We start from the raw sequence: 6,334 nt of genomic DNA, 5'->3' as shown, positions 1-6,334 counted from the left end.
GAGAGAGAGAGAGAGAGAGAGCATCAAAGTTTCTTCAAATTTTAGCCAATCCTCTATATTTCACTTTCATTCTAGCATTGCTTGCTCTTTCATCCAAACATAATTCGATGAAAACAGTCTAAAAACCTTGATGCCATTCTTGAAAGTTGTTCAAAACCACCATAGAGCAACAAAACACAGATAACATAAATAAATCAAACTGCACAAGGACCATGGATAGGGAAAGAAAGGTAAAAAGCCAAAAGAGGTCACACAGATCATTGAAACATCCTCATCCATGTTCACATATATGAATTTTTAGAACCATTTCTTGCAGAACTAATTATATAGAATATGACAGGTTCTGTCAAATAACTATCAACTGGATAACTGACCCTAAAAAAGAGATACAAAGCAATAAACCTGTAAACAATATGCTTTATTCTGAGGCTGGTAGTGTTCACAGTGGGGGAGGACAAATAATTGAAGATCATCCATGAGAATCAGTTTCTAGGAAATTTCAAAGTCCAAACCATCAAAATAGAGAGCCAGTTTGAGATTCACTATCATTGTTCTGGGTTCTCCTTGCCTTACAATCATCAAGATAATTCTGGTAAATATAAGATACAAAACCCAAATAGCCAAAAGCAAGGCAATTACCTTGATGCCATTCATCTTATCACGGAACACTATCACGGAAGCAACAGGAGTAATAGCCAAAGAGGCAGTACTGATTACATTGGAGAAAAGAGATGACACCACAAAATTAATCCCACAACACCTACAGAACAAACCTGCCAAGCCACCGCTGTCCAAACCAAGGATAACATAAGAAACTCTTCCCGCAGAAAAAGCAACCATTTCCCCATGCAAAGTCTTCCATTCCCCACTTGCAAAAAGACCAACAACAGAAACACAAGTGGCAACAAGTGCTGTATAGATTTGCATTTCCAGAACCACTGAAAATGTTTCCTTTTTAATAACCTTTTGGAAGGAAAGCTGCTTCAGGGAAAGCAAAAGAGAGTAAAGTGCAGAAGCTCCAAGGGTACAGAGGAAGCCAATTACTCTTTGCCACTTAGAAACTCTGGATGGTCCATCAGAGTCATCATTAATTCCAACCAGGGCAGCAGAAAATGTAAGGATAACCACAGAGTTAAAAATTTAAGCAGTAAACTTCTGAGAATTGATGAAGTAAGAGAAAATCGCATTAAAAGCTAATTGGGTTGCACATATGAGGGAGTAAGTAGAGGCAGAGAGGTACAAGAGTCCAACAGAATACAAGATGTTGTCACCAGCTATGAGCACTCCAAGAGAGAAGTAGATCGAGGCAAGAATTTTAAAAGAGGGTGGGGCTGAAGAATTTGAAGGCTCCTTGGAGGAAGGAATAAGAAAGAATGGGATCAAAAGGATTGAAAGGCAGCAGTTTGGACAAGAGTAGCCATCCATTTACTATTGCCACCCTGATCATAATAAAACCTCCCAAGAAGAACAGCAGCAGCTTGGCCCACAATGAGGAAGAAATGTTTAGCCCCACCAAAATTCCACCATTGCCACCGGTTGAGTTTTCCAATTAGTGACTGGTTACTCAAAGTCCCATTTTTTATCATCGGCTCCTGATGATCTGTAATTGGACATAAAACACTTGTAAATAAGTTTAGCATCCCTATAAAAAGATGTGTTTTATCAATCCACTGAAAAATTTTAGAACTTAGAAAATATATGAACTGAACCCACAATCTCACCCATCACCTTGCTCTTACAAGGTAAGGAGGTCTGGAGGTTCCATTTGAGCTAGAGATCATAGGTGTAAAAGCATTTAAAGTTAAAGGATCAATTATGAAACAAAAAATCAAGTACGGCAATGTTTATACAGATAAATCTTTCTCTACAGCTTGAGGTTTCTGAAACATCAGGTACATCACTAGAGCCACCATACATGGAAAATATCAATATGGTTTTATATGTATAAAACTGCATAAAGGTCCTAGTAAGAGCTATGTGGCAATTGAGGTAAATAGAAATGGTTCTGTGGTGAAGAAAGGATCTAATGTATAGGATGCTCCTTTACTTAAAATAGTGGTGAGTAAATTTTTCTAATAATCTTTTTTTTTAGGTTTGGGGGGTGGGGGGGGGGGGGGAATCTAATGGAAAACTTTGTCAGATTTTATTATCAGGTTTACTACCCAAAATAATTAGAGTAATGATAACAATAAATTGCTAAAAAAACAGCCTAGAGTAAAATGATGCTTAGCAAAAATAAAGAATTCCTAAAGGAAAGCAGTGAAGCTTTCTTAATCCTTATAATCTGAAAAAACTAGATAAGTACTTGGTTGATACACACAAATTTAGTCTCCAAAGGCATGGGCAAGAGGTGAAAGATAAATAATGGTTCTAAATAACCTAGTAAGAACTAGCACTCTCACTTTGTAGCCATTTATGTCCTCATTCTTGCATCATTGAAAAGATGTAAAGTTAGGATTGGTCAGGGAATAATCAAAAGAGCATGGGATAACTAAAAACACGCAAAAGTTACAGGTATAGAATTATTGGCAGGACTGTAAATGAATCAAAGCATTCGTAAACAGTTTAGGCTTGGCTCGATAAAAAACTTGTTCATGTTTTTCTCTATAAACAAGCCAAGCTTGAGTTTTAGTTTAGGCTGTTGTTAGTAAATGAGCCAAGTTCAAGCAAAAAAAGTTACTCATAAATAGGCCCTAAACATTAGGGCTTGATACAAAACAAGCTGAGCCTAGGCTCGTTTATAAGCTGGGTAATATGCTTGCCCATATCTTACTAAGGTTTTAATTAATTGGGAGTTAAGACCATTCATCCAAACCAAATAAACTCGATATGGGTTTGATAATGTAGCTGGTTTTAATTACTTGGTTTTAGCTTGAGCTCAGTTTTAGCTTGAGTTCAGCTTGACTAATGAATCAGCTGAGCAAAGTGAGCTCAAGCTTTTAGACTATTTAACGGGCTCAAGCTCGAATGTTATTTATAAACTTGGTTCTAGCTCAAGCCAATCTTGAATATTCTACTTTTGCTGTTGAGCTGTGCTCAAACATTCACTACTTTACAAAGCTCGGATCGTTTATGGCCCTAAAATTTATTGGAACAAGCAATAAGATAAGTAGTATGAGATTAACAGATAAACAAATGAAGAACCATTTGAAAAGTAAATAAAAGGACAGAGAAGCCAGTTGTGCTGAGAAAACAGAGAAAACAAATATATTTCACAACATAAATAAGTCAACATCTATAAGTGGAGGTTCTGATTTTCTTGGGCACAAAAAGATTCAAAATTTCATTTTCTTTGTTTCACACGGTTTCTCAGCAAATCTAACAGTGAATTGAATATTAGTTCCATCCATAAAAACCCAGAAACATATGATTGAAACAAATGAAACCCATCTCTAAATTCTATTACAATAGACGAAATTCAATACTTTGACTAAATAAATCAAACATAATAAATATGAGAGAGAGAGAGATAGAGAGACAGACCTGTCATGGTGTTCTGAGTCACCGGGTTTGAATGAAGACTTTGGCCCTCCAAAGATTAAGATTAAAAGTGAGAATGAGAGGTTTTAAGAGGGTATTGGGTGCGTAAATTTTACGCTTTTTTTTGAGTGGGGGTTTTGGAATTATTTTTTTTCCCTTATGTTTTCCACTTTCAAGAATTGCGTGAGCTTCACGGGCTCAAACTCAACGAATGAAAGCTGAGAATTTGGTGTGGAAAACAATTGTGCACCAATGATAGTGGCAGCTGTAAATATACGACTTAGAAATGAGTCAGAACTCAGAACTCAGAACTCAGCTGGTGGAAACAGAAATATAGCAAAAGATTTGTTCGGTTTTGAAAGTATAAAGTAAGTACATCAAAGCTCAAGAGAAAAACAAGTACTATCTTTTATTATTATTTTAAAATTTTTAATTATTTATTTTAGAATGGGCCAAAAAGATCCCGATCTTGCTCCTCAAAAAAAAAAAAAAAAAAAAAAAAAAAAAAGATCCCGATCTTGCACCCGTGTGCCATAGAGCATATGAAGCCAATATTGAAAGTTTTTTTTTTTTTTTTTTTTTTGACTTTTTCACATTTCTAACTTTTGGATCTTACAATAATTGCAAGGGATCTAAATCCAAGTAAATTTTGGTTTGGCAACCTCTAAAATTAAAAAGAAAAATACTTTGAGTGTTTATTATTCTGTCATATAAAAATTTCAAAATATTTTTCAATAGATAAAAGCTTACTATAGGTTAATGATTACATTGACACTTACCATAAGTCAAAGTGAGTTTGTTGATATTGTAAAGATATGTTGTACATATAGACTTTCTCAAGAATTTCAACTAGAATATCTTTTATTCCATGATAATATATCCTACCAATTAAACTAACTATAATCCAAAAAAAAAAAGAAAAAGTTTACTTTGTCATTATGCTTTGTGAGAATGTACTAAGTCAAATATTTACTGGGGTTGTTTGGCTTGAGATAATTTATTTTCTTGGTAATTATAATATAAAAAAAATAAGCTAGAAAAATAAGAACAATGCCAAAATGTAAAATCGATCCTCTAAATTTCATCACTTTTCATTTCATTCTTTGAGTTTGAGTTTTGTTATTTTAGTCCTCTAAATTTCATTTACTTTCAATTAAGTCCTTCATTAACAATTTGTTAGTTGCTGCCATTATCTATAGCAAAACTACTCCGTTTTGTCAATTTTTTTTTTAATCTTAATTTATTATTAATTTAGTAATTTTAAGAAAACGTTAAAAAAAACCCAGATATTATATTAAGAAACGGCATCGTATGTGGAGAACAATATCGAAGAACAAAATTGAATCCCCACTTGATACCTTAGCTCGATACTAAGAGACTGAGAGGGAGAAAGAGGGGGAAAGAGAGAGAAGAGAGACCGAGGAGGAAACAACCATAATATGAATTTGAAAATTAGAATGGGATAGATTTGCAGCAATGGCTGACTTAGTACTTATGAGACCTAGTGTTGCTTCAATGGCTATCTTAGTACTTAGAGGAACGTTGCTCAAAAGCCAAACAATGTGAAGGGATTTTGAAGATGACCTCCGCTTTCTGGCTTGGGAGAGCTTGAAGGGCTCCGTCGAGTTCAAAGAAGCTTTGGAGGCATTGAAATCAGTTGCTGATAGGTATGGAAGCATCAATGTATGTATTGCAGGTCATTCCTTAGGAGCTGGGTTTGCTTTCCAAGTGGGAAAAGCATTAGCCAAAGAAGGGATATATGTGGAAACTGGAAACCCATTTATTCAATCCTCCTTCTATTTCATTAGCAACGAGCTTAAGGAATACGGGAGAAGAGGATGGGTTTGCTTGGAAGAGATTTAAATCAATGCTTCTTAATTTGTGGGTTTTTTTTCTCCTAAGTAGCATTTTCTTAATTAATAAATATAAATAATTTTTTTTATTTAAAAAAAGATAAAACAATGTCGTAGATAATAGCAGTAGCTAACAGATTGTTAACCGAAGACTTAATTAAGAATAAATAAAACTTAGAGGACTAAAATGATAAAACTCAAACTTAGAGAGTTGAAATGAAAAGTAGTGAAACTTAAAGGGTTGATTTTGCATTTTAGCCAAAGAACAATATATTTCAAAAAGAGGTAAAGTTTCCAAAAGGTTGTCTAACAAACTAAATTTTGAAATAAGGGATTTTTTTTCCCTTTTTAGAAACAAAATAAGGGATTTAAATGAACATACAACTAATTTTTTAAGTTGAATTATTCTCAAATGAATTTTAAAATATATGTTTTTTTTTTTTAAAGGATGAAATGTGTTTTGTGTGATGAATATGTAAAGTAAAAGATGAGTTAAGGTAATTTGGTGTAACTTTACATAAGTTATACTTTTTTTAAGCCATTGATTTCTATTAAATTTAACTATAAAAAAAAAATACCAATAGCCTAAGTCATAAATTTATAGAAATTAATGAATTAGAGCAATATCTCTCATCATGGTCATGCACTGTGCATATATAGTCATGCACCATGCATAATAGATAGTGAACATTCATTAATTCATTCAATAAATTAATGAATTATATTATCTCTATAGGTTTAGGGGCTATGGTCATGCAACATGCATAATGAGTGATGCTCTACTAGTATAATGCATTTTAAAAATAGATTTATGTGGTCAAATAAAATTTGAGGTAAACATAACATTAAAGAATGAATCGATAGAGAGCTCTAGCAAATAGTGAATGGAGGATAATGTTCAATAAAGGCCAATTCCAAAACATTCTAGCAATAGCTTCCAATCATAAGCTTGTAGTTTTAGACACAAATTGGAGGGGGGGGGGGGGGGGGGGGGAAGGGGG

General features: G+C 33.8%; 1 pseudogene; it reads right to left on the bottom strand.

The window, feature by feature from the left end:
* Positions 1–514: 514 nt before the first annotated feature.
* Positions 515–3,882, bottom strand: LOC136063455 (probable purine permease 11; annotated as a pseudogene).
* Positions 3,883–6,334: the final 2,452 nt, after the last annotated feature.

Source organism: Quercus suber, unplaced genomic scaffold, assembly GCF_002906115.3.
Source record: "Quercus suber isolate HL8 unplaced genomic scaffold, Cork oak 2.0 scaffold_530, whole genome shotgun sequence".
NCBI classification, from domain to species: Eukaryota; Viridiplantae; Streptophyta; class Magnoliopsida; order Fagales; family Fagaceae; genus Quercus; species Quercus suber.
The sequence above is the reverse complement of the archived record's forward strand: the minus strand, read 5'-3'. Positions and strand labels throughout refer to the sequence as shown.